At 36.7% G+C, this 17,508-nt stretch overlaps 1 protein-coding gene across 3 annotated transcripts in view; it reads left to right on the forward strand.

The window, feature by feature from the left end:
• LOC136863128 (7SK snRNA methylphosphate capping enzyme) overlaps positions 1–17,068 on the forward strand; it is a 151,014-nt gene extending 133,946 nt beyond the window's left edge. For all 3 annotated transcript variants that reach the window (XM_067139469.2, XM_068225863.1, XM_067139470.2), the window contains one exon: positions 13,497–17,068. The gene's annotated coding sequence lies outside the window, so the exon portion shown is untranslated. The remainder of the gene's footprint in view (positions 1–13,496) is intronic.
• The last annotated feature ends 440 nt before the right edge of the window (positions 17,069–17,508 follow it).

The raw sequence follows: 17,508 nt of genomic DNA on the forward strand, positions 1-17,508 counted from the left end.
AAACAGTCGAATCTAAACTGATACCTGGTCAGCTACACGAACGTGAGACGGGAAATTCAAGAGCGCGCACGGGCCGTTGTAAAGGAGATCCCGAGGTATCCCATGTTCCTAGTGTCCGGGAAAGGAATGAAGAATGTATATTTACATTAAGTGGGCTAGATACAAGGCCGAGAGTGTAAAATTTGTGAGTAGAATTTAGGGTGGAAATTATTCCAGAGTGCAACAGTTATTTTATTTGTTTTTATTCAAAATGTGTAAAGTTGAAAAGGGTCAAGGATTAATTCTTCAAGCTGGCATGAATACCAGCGGAATGCAGTGCTAAAAATCGGAGGGGCTAGGCTCCATGTCCGGTTTTAGCAGACTACAATGGCAGAGATGAGTAACCTTTTCAAATATTTGTAGATTGCTATCGTTAGGGGGAGGAAATCATATTATTTTATCATGGTAACTTGATTGTGAAACGAGCCGTTTCCGGCTCGTATAAATTCAAAGATAGAGAGACAAAGGGACAAATTAATATGTACATGATTAGATCGAGCACTCATCATAATTTTGATTATTAAATAGAGTATAGTAGGGTTGAGTATTCATTCAAGTGCTTGAGTTGTTTGATATGATATGGAGCACGTTTCACGTAAAGATAATGTTAATATTCATTTAGAAGTGCTTCCAAAGTGTTTTTCCGTTATCGGAACTTTTGTAGATATTAAGGCATGTGGTTAAGATAATCCAGAGGTAGGGTTGCCAAGTGATATAAATTTTTCTGGGATGGAATGAAGTCCATTGATTTGTTTGTAAATATCGCGAAGTTCGCCAGTGGACAAAATAATAATAATCTGTACAAGTGTCGAAGTAGTTACATTAATATTGGGTAATGTGCAAAGGCGTGTTTAATAATAATCTTTGAGAATAAAGGCACGGGCCTAGTTGGATAGAATGATTGCAAATTAAAGTAATTTAAATGTGGAGATATTATGTGGCATGAATATTTTATTTGGACAGTGAATCCGATTTTACACTAATTGTTGATTTAACGTTTTTGGACTCCATAATAATCATAAATAAATTTTGTAGAAACGAGATAGGCATTTTGATAATATGGTCACGCTATGTTTGAGGCCCAGAGTGATTTGAGCCAAAAGTTGAGATTTGGAGTTTTGTGGGACAGAAATCCGGCCCGAAATGAAAGTGAATTGTACTGATGTTGATGAAGAAATAGATGGATCTTAAGGCCCACATAGAGGTTGTATTTATATACCGGTGTATTGAGTGGCAGAATAGAGTCCACACACCGAGGGTTAATTAGTGAAAATGTTTTGAAGAGTTCCGATGGATAAATGGACTTCAAAATGTAAAAGGAAGGAATAATTTAACACTTGCAGAGATTGGAGGTATTTGCCCAACTGCGAGGTGTTATGGGATTTGAGAATTGTCTTAGGAGCATATGGTCTCCATGAATTAACGACAGTACGAAAATAAGGTTGCGGGTTCGAACACTATTATGTTCCGACCGATGTGAATTCGGATCTTGGTGATTTCTGTTTGGGAGAGAACGTATGTGACTAAATTATAAAGATGGGGAATAAAAATAAAGATTCTCGAAAGAATAATAATATTAATAATAATAATAAATCATATCTGGATTGAATAGTGCCAAAATAAATCGGAATTGTAGAAGGGGTTATGCGTTAAACATATTAAGAGTGGACTACCGTGTAACAAGCGAAATTATTTTTTTAAAATTACTAATGATAATAATAATAAATATTTGAAGAAGAAGAATTTTTTTAATTTATGAATACAATAATGATGGTGGGAATTGAATTGAAAATATTGAAATTTTCAAACCACTTTAATAATGATAATATTTAAAAAAAAAGCTACTTTTTTGAAGAAGAAGAAGAAGAAGAAGAAGAATTTACTTTTTTATATTTTGGACATAATAATGATGTTGGGAGTTGAAATGAAAAAATGAGATTTTTAACTAATAATAATAATAATAATAATAATAATAATAATAATAATAATAATAATAATAATAATGAGAATATTTGAAGAAGGAGAAGAAGAATAAAAAAGGAAGCTACTTTTTTTGGTGAGAATAATAAGAGCGAGAAGTTGAAGTATTATAGCGAGGATGATTACGGGTTACGATAATCACGATTTCCACTAATAATAATAATATTTTTTATTTTATTTTATTATTTCGGATGCTGATGATGAATGATACTAGGGAAGTCAGCTGGCGAATTAACGTAATAATGTCAAGTGTTGTGAATAATAAGTTAATAGTTGTAAAATGAAGGCAAATCCCTACATCTGGACCATTAGGTTAGAGTCGCTTTGTCGTTTCCTTCAACTAACGATTAGCATATCTTGGTTAGGAACCCGGGGAGAGTTTGTAGTTTCCCGGGTTGGTCTCATCTCAATCAAAGTGGAGGCGATAACATAGTCCATGTGATCGCGCCCACTTAGCCAACAGGTAATTGGTCCACGACCAAATATGGTCATGGTGTTAACGAAGGTAAATCTGATACCTTCAGATATCAACGGTTCCACCACCCAAATGGAAGGGTGGTCAAAAGTGATAAATATTATGTAATCATTTTTCAGGAATAATTTGCCAAATTACCGGCAAATCAAGGGTCAACAGATTTTGATTGTGTGTAAAAATTAATTTGTTTACTTAAATAAAATGCTCCTTTAGCATTTGCAAGGAAACAGTTCTAGGTTCTTGTTCTTGTAGAATAGTAAACCCTTGGTGACCGTTTAAATATCCGTCCCCATCCCTAGGATGGAGCCTTTATAATTTCCCTTTGATCTGAATAGATATATAATTTGTGTGTTTTATGATGAGCCTTAAAGTCAAAGATTAGAGTGTCCCGTTCAACCCTGTAGTACTGATTGGATGGCGCCCTTACATTTAGTTTGAGATCTTATATCTCAAAATATAAATTTATTGTTTATTAGTTGCGATAGATTCGGACCGTAACACTCCCTGAGATAAATGCTGGTTGGGACTCAGGCTTTGAGCGGGTACAGTATGAAATGGCATTCAGTTTGTTCAAAATTTGAGTTTTTTGCTGATAATATTCACACTGCGGCTTACTTGTTCTTTGTTTTTCGAAATCTGATACTACGTGGAAGTGTGTGTTTAATTTCATTCTGAAAAAATAAATATTACCGTATTTCCCCGAATCCAAGACGACTACAACTTTTTACTTCAAAATAATTAATCAGGCTTAAAAAGTGCTTTGTAAAATCATATGAAAGTCTTCTCTTATACAGTACGCATTTTTAGACTGCAGACGCCGAACACTGGCTTTAGTTATGCCGTAATTTTTTTCGGCTGTAAATTATGCTTTATTTCATTGGGTTTAATAACCATTAACTTAAAATTGGCATCATAATATCGAAGGGAACTCGTTGAAAATTTGCCCGCAATGCACATTCCATACCTCTACAATACGACGATCCACCAGGAAAATATTCTTGCTTACTATATAACTGTTACTTTCACTCAGCGTCAGATATAACTGGCTGCCGCTACACGCACGTCTTGCTTGCCAGATTCGGCCAACTTCAGCGGCTAGCGATGTATAGCCTAAATCGCGGACTTTGAAAGTCAACGAACGTGTTTATTGCGCCGCGGTATGGGAATTCCGCCCATGCATTTTTGTGCACATACCTCACAATTGCATCTTCAATTTCTTTAAAGCGTCCTTGTTGCGGGCTGCTGAATGCATTTTTTGTGCAGTACGCATTTTTAAGCTATCTTTGTCTTCACGGTAACGCCGAATATGGGCTTTAATTAGGGCTATGCCGTATTTTCTTGCGGTTGCACAATTATTATACATTTCCGAGTGTTTAGTAGCCATTAACTTAAAATTGACATCATCACATCGACGAAAACACGTTGAAAATTTTCCGGCAATACCTGTTCCACGTATCTTTACAATACGACGATCCATCACGAAATTATTCCTGCTGTCTATAAAACTTAATTTTACTAAGCGTCAGGTACAGCAGACGCGTTGTAACTCTGCTACTGATAGCCGTGGCCTTTCTAAGAATTCGAAGGCTCGCATGTTTTGATGCAGTTCTGTAGATTTGAGAAACGTTTTTGTAGAGGAAAGTAGAATGTCATTCTCTCTTCACTGTTTTCCGAGATCCAGTGACGTTACACATAGGCACTGTACGACCGGTCGCCGTGGCTAGGGATGTACGCCTATGATAAAGAGGCGGCCGTTTATTGTCAACGAGTTGTGTGTGTGTGTGTGTGCGCGCGGGGGGGGGGGGTGAAAAAGCGTGGTTACTGCGGTAGTTGTCAGTGGTATTCATTACCATCAGGTCGCGAATGCAAAACGACCCTTGATTTTTCACAAGAGATTCTGAGAAAGGTCGTCTTGGATTCGAAGAAATACGGTATCACTCCAGAGGCTTCTGTGGCAAACATTTGAGTTTTCTTTTTCAAACGGCATCACCTAACCTAACCGTATATGTATCATGGAAACCTATTTAGAACGTATGTAGAGAAATGATGACCTCCTCGCTAACAACTGACGTGAGAATAGCTTTCCGAAATTTAATGAGACTCGAGAAAACATAAACTATCCTCAGAAATCAGTTGTAGTACCCTGCCATATCTTGAGGTGTATCACTTTCTTAATTTCAGTATACGGTATACTATTAAAATTAAGAGATCGTCTACTTCAGCCTTTATTTTTAACGAGTTAACAACTGCTGTCGGCCACGTTATTTACGCATTTATTACAAAAACGTCTTATCCTCTTTCATTTCGAATTTTCTTTTGAGAAAAGCAGTCGACGGGTATTACTGCTTGATGGTTGTTGTTTTAAGGGGCCTAACATCGAAGGTCATCGGCCCCACGGGTATTACTAATCGACTCCAATATCGCCTTCGAATGTTGACGAGAGAGTTCGCAAATGCACATAGCGCGAAAACTATACTGTACCGAAGATGATCGATCGCATTTTGTGGCAAACGTATCAGTTTTGTTATTCAAATAGCGTCACATATCCTAACTTCTCTGTACTATATGTACGATGAAAACATACTTCAAGCAGAAGTAAAGAAATTATAACCTTCTCGCTATAAATTTACATGATAATAGCCTTTCCGTAATGTAACGGACGCGAGAAAATATAAACGAACCTCGTAATCAATGACGCACTCTGCCATATCTTGAGGTGTAGGCCTATCTCATTCTTACTTAATTGCGGTATTTAGCATTAAAATTAAGCGATCGTTTATTCAGCGTTTATCTTTAACATGTTAACAACGGCTATCGGACACGTTATTTACGCATTTATTACGAAAATATGTTCCCGCTTTCATTTTCCTCGCGGAAGAGCAGTCGACGGGTATTACTAATCGACTCCGACATTGCCTTCGAATGTCGATGAGAGAGCTCGCTGGTGGGCATAGCGAGAAAAACGAAACGGTACCGAAGATTATCGATCGCATGCAGTATAATGACTGGGTGCATAAATATCGGCAACGGAAAAATGGAGCTCGCATAATCGCTCGTAATAACGGATGCGTCAGTGGTAGGGTTCTCGCTGTAACCGAAGGATAATACACAGTTTAATATAGGAATTTTGAAGGGACGGACAAAAATTATCGTTATAACGGGGTTCTCCTTATATACCATACTCGCTATAGCGGACTTCTACTGTATCTCAAAAACGTAACATGTTACAGACATGAAAATTGGTATTTGGAATCTCCTGTAAAAGTAAAGGAACACGCATAATTTGTTTTCTGAAAAACCATTTAAGGGGAAGTGTTAAATTGGGTGAATTTTTAAAATGAGAAATCCGTAGTATATCTCAAAAACTTAACATATTACAGAAGTGAAAATTGGTATTTTTAATCTCTTTTAAAAATAAAGCAACACGTAATTTTTGTTTTCGGGAAAAAAAATTAAGGAGGGTGGGTAAAATGACTGGAAGAGGGATGAATTATTTTTATTAGGATGCTGGTATCTCCAAAACTGAATATATTACAGACGTAAAAATTGGTATATGGAATATCCTTTAAAAATAAACAATCACGTATTTTTTGTTTTCTGAAAAAACACTTAAGGGGTTAAAATGGCTGAAAAAGGGGTTGAATTATTTTTATTAGGATACTTGTATAAAAAAAACAGAAGATATTACAGACTTGAAAATTGGTATTTCGAATCTTCATCTATATATATAAAATAACTTGTCCTGACTGACTGACTGATTCATCATCACCAAGCCAAAACTACTGGACATAAAGAAATGAAATTTTGTGGATACATTCATATTAAGATGTAGGTGCTCGCGAAGAGAGGGTTTTTGGATATTCCGTCGCTAAGGAGGTGAAAAGGGGGTTGAAATTTTAAAATGAGTGTATCTATATCTCAAAACTTTTAAAAGTTTACAGATGTAAAAATTGGTATTTAGGATCATCATTAAAAATAAGGAAACACGTATTTTTTGTTTCCAGAAAATCCCAATAGGAGGGGTGAAAAACGGTGAAAAAGGGGTTGAATGCCTTTAATCAGGATACCGGTACTTAAATCTCAGAAACTGAAGATATTACAGACCTGAAAATTGGTACACTTGATCTCTTTTAAAAATAAAGAAACACGTAGTTTTTTGTTTTTGGAAAATCCAATTAATGGGGTGTGTGAAAAGGGGGTGAATTTTGAAAATGAGTGTATCTATATCTCCTTTAAAAATAAATAAACATGTACTTTTTTGTTTTCGGAAAATCCTAATAGGAGGGGTGAAAAGGGGTTGAAAGCCTTTTATGAGGATACTTATATTTCAGAAACCGAAGATGTTACAGACCTGAAAATCGGTATTTGGGATCTACTTTATAAATAAAGAAACATGTATCTGTAGTTTTTAGAAAATCCAAGTAGTGGGGGGAGGGGTGAAAGGGGAGTGTACTTTAAAAATGAGTGTATCTATATCTCAAAACTTCAAAAGTTTGCAGATGTAAAAATTGATATTTAGAATCTCCTTTAAAAATAAAAGAACACGTATTTTTTTTGTTTTCGGAAAATCCCAATAGGAGGGGTGAAAAGTGTGAATAAGGGGTTGAATGTCTTTAATGAGGATACTTATATCTAAGAAACTGAAGATATTACAGACCAGACAGTTAGTACATGGAATCTCCTTTAAAAATACAGAGACATTTACTTTTTTGTTTTTGGAAAATCTAATTAATGGGGGTTAAACAGGAGTGACAAATTGGGGTGAATTTTTAGAAAGACTATATCTACAGTATATCTCAGAAACGTAAAATGTTACAGACGTAAAAATTGGTATTTGGAATCTCCTGTTAAAGTAAAGAAACAGGTATTCTCGGAAAATCCAATGAAGGTTGGGGGGGGGGGGCTGAAAAAATTGAAAAATTTATTGAATTAATTGTATGAGGATACTTACATCTAATAAAAACTAAAGTTGTTACAGACGTGAAAATTGGTATTTAGATCTTCTTTAAAAATAAAACGACGCTTTGGGGGGGGGGCGGAGAATCATTTTTGGGGGCGAGTGTGAAAAGGAGTTGAATTCGTTTCATGAGGACACATATCTCAAAAACTGAAGATAATCGGTATTTTGAAGATCCTTTACTATTAAAGAAACAAGTATTTTTTTGCCGAAAAATTCACTTAAGGGGGCGGGGAGTGTGAAAGTAAGTGAAAAAAGTGAATTACTTTTATGGGAATACTTATATCTCAAATCTGAAGGTAACACACGTGAACATTGGTATTTGGAATCTTCTTTAAATATAAAGGAACACGTTTTCGTTTTTTTGGTGGGGGGGGGGGTAAATCAACTTAACCGTGGTGGGATGAAAACGGAGGTGAGACCAATTGATTTTACTGTTCCTAATGTACTTATAAGGAGCCTCCGTGGCTCAGGCGGCAGCGCGCTGGCTTCTCACCGCTGGGTTTCGTGGTTCAAATCCCGGTCACTCCATGTGAGATTTGTGCTGGACAAAGCGGAGGCGTGACAGGTTTTTCTCCGAGTACTCCGGTTTTCCCCGTCATCATTCATTCCAGCAACACTCTCCAATATCATTTCATTTCATTTGTCATTCATTTAATCATTGCCCCAGTGGAGTGCGACAGGCTTCGGCAGGGCTTATTCATTCCATTCCTGACCCGGTTGAATGACTGGAAACAGGTTGTGGATTTTCAATGTACTTATTCTGATCATAAACCGATCATTTCTTTAATCTCTCCTGGGTTCGTTTTCAAAGCCATCTGACCGAGCTCGATAGCTGCAGTCGCTTAAGTGCGGCCAGTATCCAGTATTCGGGAGATAGTAGGTTCGAACCCCACTGTCGGCAGCTCTGAAAATGGTTTTCCGTGGTTTCCCATTTTCACACCAGGCAAATGCTGGGGCTGTACCTTAATTAAGGCCACGGCCGCTTCCTTCCCACTCCTAGCCCTTTCCTGTCCCATCGTCGCCGTAAGACCTATCTGTGTCGGTGCGACGTAAAACAACTAGCAAAGCCATCTTTTCCTTTGGAGAACCTTCTTAGATTACAGTAGATTCTTCTGGCATATAAACAAAAATTTAAACATATTTGAAATAAACGATTGATATATGATTGACCGTGCAGTTGTTCACCTCAGGTCAATAATGCACGGAAGTATGTCATTCGTATCGCCAGAAGTCCTGCGCACTTGCCTAAGGGCGACAATGCTGTCATCAATGACATCGGCAGCAGATGTAATTTACCGCCAAGTATAGGTTCAGTACCGCCAAGGCACCCAAGACGACACCACGCCGGATCTCCTCAAGGATTTGATCCACATTAAAAATGCTTATAGGAAAAGATGGCAAAGATTTAGGGACCCAACTGACCCGGTGGAATACCTGGACCTATCCCGGGAAGTACGAAATCGATTGCTGGATAAAAGATTGGAAAATGGGAGGAACGTTGCCGTAATCTCTCAGAAAACGAGTCAGATCGCGAATTTTGGCGGAATCTCGCAGAAAACGAGTCAGATCGCGAATATCGGTGGGTTATGTATAAAACGATAAGCATTCAATTATAAATTTCAGTATAATACCGTAGCGAAGCACGGGTATCTTGCTAGTTAAGAATAAAGAAACACGTATAGGCCTAATTTTGTTTTCTGAAAATCCACTTGAGGGGTTGGAGTGGGTGAAGAGAACTGAAGAAAGTGCTGAATTACTTTTATGACGATACTTATATATCAAATACTGAAGATGTTACAGACGTGAATATTGGTATTTGGATCTCCTGTAAAAGTAAAGGAACACATAATTTATCTTCTGAAAATCCACTTAAGGGGAAGTGTTAAAGGGGGTGAAATTTTGAAATGAGCATATCTACAGTATATTTAAAAAAAACTTACTATATATTACAGACATGAAAATTGGTATTTTCAATCTCTTTTAAAAATAAAGTAACACATATTTTTTTGTTTTTGGGAAAAATGCTTAAGGGGGGTAAAATGACTTAAAAAGGGGTTGAATTATTTTTATTAGGGTACTGGTATCTCCAAAACTGAAATATTACAGACGTAAAATTTGATATTTGGTATCTCCTTTAAAAATAAGGAATCAAATTTTTGTTTTTCGGAAAATTCACTTAAGGGGGTTGTAAAAAGGACTGAAAAGTGAGTTGAACTCTTTTTATGAGTATACTTATATGTCAAAAACTGAAGATATTGCAGACATTAAAATTTGTACTTGGAATCTTCTTTAAAAATGAAGAAACATGTATTCTTTTGTTTTTGCAAATCCAATTAATGGGAAGTGTTAAAGGTGGTGAAATTTTGAAATGAGCATATCTACAGTAAACTTACATCTCAAAAACTTAACATGTTACAGAAGTTAAAATTGGTATTTTTATTCTCTGTTAAAAATAAAGAAACATGTATTTCTTGTTTTTGGAAAAACCACTGGGGGGGGGGGGGTTAAAATGACTGAAAATTGGGTTGAATATTTTTATTAGGATATGAATATCTTAAAAACTGAAGATGTTACAGACTTGATAATTGGTATCTGGAATCTTCTTTTAGAATAAGAAATACATATTTTTTGTTTTCCTAAAATCCACTTATGGGGGGGAGGGGAAATTGAAAAATTAGTTGAATTATTTGTATGAAGATACTATTATTTCAAAAACAAAAGATGTTGCAGACGTGAATATTGGTATTTGGTATCTCCTTTGAAAATAAAGGAACGTGTATTCCTTTGATTTTGGAAAATCCAATTAAGGTGGTGTAAGAATTGAAAATTTAATTGAATTCTTGTATGAGGATACTTATATCTATAAAAGCTTAATATGTTACAGACGTGTAAATTGGTATTTGAAATCTCCTTTAAAAGTAAACGTGTATTTGTTTTAGGAAAATCGACAGGGTGGGGGGGGGGGGTTGAAAATAGTAAAGATGGAGTTTATGTGGATACTTACAGTATATCTCAAAAACTGAAGATGTTACAGACGTGAAAATTGGTATTTAGAATCTCCTTTAAAAATAAAGAAACGTATGTTCTTATTTTCGGAAAATGTACATAGGTGGGGTTGGGTGTGTGGGAAGGTCTGATAAACGGATTGAATTGTTTTAATGGGGATACTTATATCTCAAAATCTGGAGATGTTACAGACGTGGCTATAGGTATTCGGAATCTTCTTTAAAAATAAAGAAACATGTTTGTTATTTCCAGATTTAGAGAAGACTTTTTCTCACATGTACAGTTCTATGTCACTTGCTCATCTTAGTCCCAAAAGGCAGTATCACAAACGTTGTGTACAAAGAGTTTCTGGGGTAAATAAAGCTCAATTTTTTGGTGGGTTTTTATACTTTAGGGATTTTCAGATAATGTGTTAGTACAGTACCGAGGAACGATTACTTTCATCAAATTACAAAATCCACACGAGCAAAGCCGCGGGTAACTGCTAGTTTTATATATATAAGTCATGGCAACTATTCTTTTCTCGTGAACAGGAGACAACACGGAAAATCTAAGATTTGCATTTGGAAACGTACGGTATGTACTTGCGTATGATGCCACTAGATGGTGTATGTAAACAACAGTGTGGGTCTAAGCATGCCCCCAATTTCAGTGTGTGAGTGAGAGCGCCACAAAATGGAAGTCAACAAGCAGGAGCAACGATCATATATTAAAATAGCAGTTCTCCATGGCAGAAATGCACGCCAGTGCCATGCAGAGCCGCGGGAAGCATTAGGTGTGCATGCCATGTCCCACGCCATAATCCTACACTATAACGCGACAGCTCACACAGCAGCCATCTTTCAGCGTTGCTTACAACGGTGGGGATGGGAGGTTCATCCACACGTGCCTTATTCACCTGATCTGAGCCCATGTGACTATGATCTAATCCCCAAAGTCAAGAAGTCATTACGTGGACAACGGTTTGCTAACAAAGAGGACATTGTAACAGCATTTCGGAGAGAGGTGTCACACGTTAGTGATACACATGCAGTGAATGGTATTCAGCGCCTGCCCCACCGCTGACGACGCACAGTGGAAACCTTGGGTGATTATTTCGAAGGTCTGTAACCAGTGGAGACCTGTCCTTTGTATTTGCTGTCTATACCATAATAAAACAGTGTTTACCAATGGCCTGTGTTCTGTCACTTTCCTACGAGAATGTCCTGAAGTCAGAATTTGTCTTCAGGGACATGCCCTATATTTCCAAATGCATATATTAGATTTTCCGTGTTGTCTCCTGTTACAAACTATCCACCTAATCGATATCTTTCTTATATTTAGCCTTTGGCTACTTATAAAAACATTAAGAATAAAAGGACATGTTCCGATCGCATTGCGGTCATCATCAGCTGCATACACAAAAGCATAGATAAAACAGCATAAAGCAATCACATAGGTAAATCTTTGTTGACTTGAAGAAAACTAATGTTAGTAAAGGACATATGGGTTGGAGGGGGGGAGAGGTAGTGTGCAGGGAGGAGGGGGGGAGATTGTTACAAGGACTTTAAACTTAAAATGAATTAAAAATACTATCTATGAGCTAAAATGTCTTTGGTATTATTTTGGTCCCGAAGGCTTGATAAAATCACTTGTTTAAAAAACTAAAAATTTTTGGTGTTATGATCCTGAAGAAATGTTTTTTGCTGAAGTGTGCTTCTTCTTTACTTGACTTTCAGTTTTCTTCATCACTTTGTACTGTACTATAATGACTGATCCCCTTGTTTATCCTTTTCTAAGTGGAAAGGGTGTATCCGCTGTTGGTTGAATTAAAAATTGTATTCATTAACATATCAGGTTGGATAGCTTGTTGTACGATCTGTAACCGGCAGAAAGAAATATGCGTCTATTAGTTAAAATCGCCTGGGGAAGTGTTGTCTAAGGAAATTATTTAGAATAATGGAATTGATTGAGAAGTTTTTAACTTACCCCTGTCCAAGTCACTTCCTTTACTTCCCGCAATTACGATTGTGGGTCCAATTCCGCTGTCCTCGACCTTGTGTAATAGCGGTGTGATGTGGTCTGTATGCTAGCTTGATTGGGAGGGGGGAGGGGAAGCGAGGACGTGTCATCATTTGTTGTTGTTACACGTGAGGAGGTGGCTTCTGTCTGTGATGTAGTTTTGTTTAAACAACAAGTGATTTTATCAAGCATTCGGGACCAAAATGATACCAAAGACAGTTTAGCTCATAGATAGTATTTTTAATTCATATTAAGTTTAACATCCTTGTAACAACCGCCATCCCCCTCCCCGCACACTACCTCCCCACCCCCCCTCCAACCCATATGTCCTTTACTAACATTAATTTTTTTTAAAGTCAACAAAGATTTACCTATGTGATTGCTTTATGCTGTTTTATCTAAGCTTTTGTGTATGCAGCTGATGATGATCGAAAAGCGATCGAAACATGTCCTGTTATTCTTAATGTTTTTATAAGTAGCCAAAGGCTAAATATAAGAAAGGTATCGATTAGGTGGAAATATTTTCTTATATTGATTAGATTGTCTCCTGTTCGCGAGAAAAAAATAGTTGCCATGACTTATTACTCAACCCTCGTAGATTAGTAGAGCCTGCCTGGCTGAGGCGATAAAGTTGTGCTTGGTTTACCCGGAATGACATGGGATCAGTTCCCTGTTAGGAAATCAAAAAATTTAAGAAACAGGATTTTCACTTCCATAAGTGCACATGGCCCTGAGGTTAACTCTCCTACACCAAAAATGAATATCATCTTAATCCCTGGGGGCAAAGGCAGCCGGGCGTACAGGTAACCACTCTACCTCACGAAGTGCCGAGGTTATGCATAGTGGAAGCCTTTACTGTCCACCGCTGCAAGGGCCTTCATGGCCTGTGTGGACATGACTTTGTTTTCTATATATTAATAGTTAACAAATAGAAGTTTCTTTCATTTTCAATATTCAGGTAATTCTTGTGGTTATTGAGTTTCTGAATAAATGGTTAATATCTCTCATTGTTCCTTTCTTACCCTTATGTTTCAGGTTCATCAAGCAGTTATTTCATCTGTTAAGCAAGAGGATATTGCTTAGAAGAATGATGCAATGAGCATTGAACATTTGAGTGTTGTGTCTGCTGTCTGCACCAATTAATGAAGTTTTTTGTAATATCTGAAGACATCTCTTTTCAGTTTTGACTTGGTTAACTTATAACTGTTAGGTTCTTCAGTCTGCCAAAGCTAATTTTGATTAATAAATTTATAAACCACAGTATCTGAAAAAGAAGACATACCGGTATGCTAACAGTATTTTACTTGAAAAAGAAACAACTTAATTAAAATAGAATGACATGTTTCGTTCTGAACAGAATATCATCAGATTCTATCAGATCACACTCAAATATTTAGAAATGTATAAATATTTGTATATTTCTTTAAATACTTAGGAACTTGGAAGTCTGGAACTTATCTTAATGAAGTTCTGCTTTGTCTCCATTCCAGCATATAATGAGAGGTGCTTGAAAAACCATTGCTCTGACATTGGCGTCAGTCCAACTGGCTGCCAGTTCGTTGACCTTGCGCCACGTCATACCTCTCACTCGGGCATAGACATAAATACTTATACATATCTAAATAGGCCTACTTGATTGTGATTTGATATAATCGGATACTGTTCTTGTAAGAATGAAACATGTCATCCTATTTTAATCAAGTTGTTTCTTTTAAAAGTATAATACTGTTACCATATGTTAACTTTTTCAGATAGTTTATAAATTTAAAAATCAAAATTAGTTTTGGCAGACTGAAGAACCTAACAGTTATTTATAAATTCATTAACAACCAGTAAAGTTTTCTGCAACTTCTTTTTGAGGACTTCATGTGGAACCAGTTTACTGTGTAGCTGCGTTGTTATTGACTAAGTCAGGCAGCATTCTCCTTCTACTGTATTATGCCTCCAAAATTACACATTTTAGAAAATTCTCGTGAGGCAAATGTAACTAGTAGTTTCCAACATTTTTTATATGAAGCTTGTGTTTGATCTTCGAGAAAAAAAATAACTAAATCTCTGCAGTCTGATGACTATTTTTTCACTTTACTTTTCTCTGCTTAATTTCTTTTGATTTATGTTTTCTTTAACAGAAGAATCAGAAACATTCCTGAAAGAATTTTCATGGTTTTGATAATAGGAAAATGATATCTTGCAAGGATAGTGCTTCAGATACACATGAAAGAGTAAGGTTTACAATTTAATGAATAAAATCAACTGAAGGAAACAGGCCTTCCAAAGGAATTTAGAATGAATAATGAACTTTTTAATTTTTGCTGTATATAATAATGTTATTTTATATAGCGGATAATGTTGATGGTTTGTAATCAATTTTAATTCACTGATAGACTTCTGGCCAGAAACAGTTACAGAAGGCATGGAACTTGGAGAAATAATTACACTTTTGATATTATTATTGTGTCATAACTGGGTGCCTTTTCCATTATCCTTTATAATCTGATGACCTACTGTGTTATTTATTGCTTAACTTAGCAGAGACTATTTTTTTAAATGGCCTCAAGATAATGAAGTATGAAATAAGAAATTCTGTGCTTATATGGGAACCTGGGCATTGAGAAAACACTGCATAATATTTATTGTTTCAAGATCTTGTATGTGTTCTTCATCTGACAGTACAGAATTATAATAATTACTAGGTGAAATATTTATGATCACATTCAATATTTATAGATAATGTATGTGTACTGTGGACATATTTCAGATTTCAACATTTCTTTCATGGCTTTTAGATAAGAAAAAATGAGCAATTCATCCATTTAACTCTACAAGGTCCAAGGAGGGCCTCTGAGGCCTACAGTCAGAATAAATTGCTTCTCGTAATGAGATATACCCTTTACAGTGGTTGTTAAGAAATGAAATTGTTATTTGAGTCATCATAAACTAAATAATTTTGAACATTTTTCTTACCTTAAAATGGTAATCAAAACCGCTATGGGCCTGCCAGGCCCTTCCTTGGTCCAAGTGAAAAACAATTCATTTGTCTACTTATACATACCATTGATTTTCGCATCAGCCTTGCCCAAGTAGGTTTCAATAATGCACAAAAATGGCAAGAATTGTAATAAAATCAAGAATGACAACAAGCAGATTATTGAAGCAACAAGACTGGTTATTGTTAGATTAGCAGGTAGGGTGTGCTTGTAATGTTACAGATAAAATAGTCTGTTTACATCTTGTTCCTTAGGTGATGTCTAAGCTGTGAGTCAACATGAGTAGAAATAAATTTAGTGTTGAAGAAATAAACAGTAAGTTGGAAGAGGACGATGTGGATCACATTTTGTTCCTTGAGACAAAGAAATTTGTCTGTTTTGACAGTTTTTACTAATATTTGGTTAGATTTAATTTGGGGTCAAATGATGTTAATGATAAAGATGATTATGATAATGAGCGACATTCCTTGACAGATAACTCTGTGATAGAAGCAATAAAATAGTAATCTGCATAAAATATGAGCCCAGAAATAATGCTGACTGGCAAGAAAGATATTCGTGATTGATTTGTGTTTGTGACCAATATCTGGGCAAATTGAATTGGAATTTAATATTTTATACCGAAGTTTTCCTTACAAATTATTTATTAAATACCAGTACTGTTTAATCATTTATGTCAGTAGAATACAGGTTTATTGCCTTTTAGAATGGGCCTCAGAAGCCCCCCGTTGGTCCTCTGTGTAACAGCCAAACCTTCATCCTTGTGTGGTTAATGTATTGTTTGTATGTGGAATCTGTTTACAAGTATGGATGGGCAGCTCATTAGAAGCTGCAATCTTCACTTTGTTTTTTGCTTTATCTCTTATAGATTCACACCAAGTATTTAAAAAGAAATGCTTAATTTAGCAGTAAAATGATTGTTTAGCTAAACCATCTAACCATTGCCGTGTATTATGCTTTTTTAACACCTCCCCATTTAAACAAATCACCTGTACAAGCAGTAATGCAAAAATTCTCCACTACCTCCCAGCGCTAGAAGGTTGACCCTCTTCTAGTACTCGACAAGCACAGCGCACCACTTAAACCCGAAATATCTTCCGATATTTAACATGTTCGAAGCGTTCTGTCTCTTTGCTGCCATTTTTTATCAAGAACAACTGGAATTGTAATATCCCACAAATAAGCTTGTTTTAACAGTTCGGTTTGACAGCTGTCTGATGATGAACACTTCAGTAAAGGCGATTTGTACAAAATAGGGAAAACAATTTCAGTCAAATTTTCACACACACACTATTAGAAACAAATACCTCTGCCTCAAAAACATACTGGAAAATTAAGGTTATAATCCACACAAGTTGTTGGTGGGGTAATGTAGCTTATCAGATGTATCCCTCTTGTAAATATGATATATTAGTGAGGAACTTATTTTACTTCTACAAGATCACAACACACACTCATTTCTCATAAAAAACAGAACACCTTGAAAGACTAGAGATAGGAAGTTCATATTCAAAGGACATGTTCATTAGTATGTTCTGCAGAAACAATTAGGATGTCAGTCACCTAGGTTCAGCATGTGTCCCATTGCCTATTAGACACTGGGTCCTCCATGGTCACTGATAACTTGTTCCATGCGTGATGGCATTGACGCATATAAGGCGTGAATGGCATCCTGGGGTATAGCCATCCATGCTGCATTCACCTGGTTCCACAGTTCATCTTTGGTGGTTGGCATTGGATCACAGCGCCGCACCAGTCGTTTCACCATGTGCCACACATTTTCGGTTGGCAACAAGTCCGGTGATCGGGCGGGCCAGGGCAACAGTCTGACATCATGTGACAACAAGAAGGCACGTGTTCATGCAGCAACATGTGGTCGCGCATTGTCCTGCTGAAGATTGGCGTCTGGGGTGTCGTGCAGAAAGGGTATGGCTACGGGGCGCAGGATGCCCTTTACGTTGGTCGAACTGGTCACAGTGCCCTGGCCACCCACCAACTGTGATTTGTGGTTGTACCCAATAGCACCCCACACCATAAGGCCTTGAGTTGGCGCTGTATGT

This window comes from Anabrus simplex, chromosome 2 (assembly GCF_040414725.1).
Source record: "Anabrus simplex isolate iqAnaSimp1 chromosome 2, ASM4041472v1, whole genome shotgun sequence".
NCBI classification, from domain to species: Eukaryota; Metazoa; Arthropoda; class Insecta; order Orthoptera; family Tettigoniidae; genus Anabrus; species Anabrus simplex.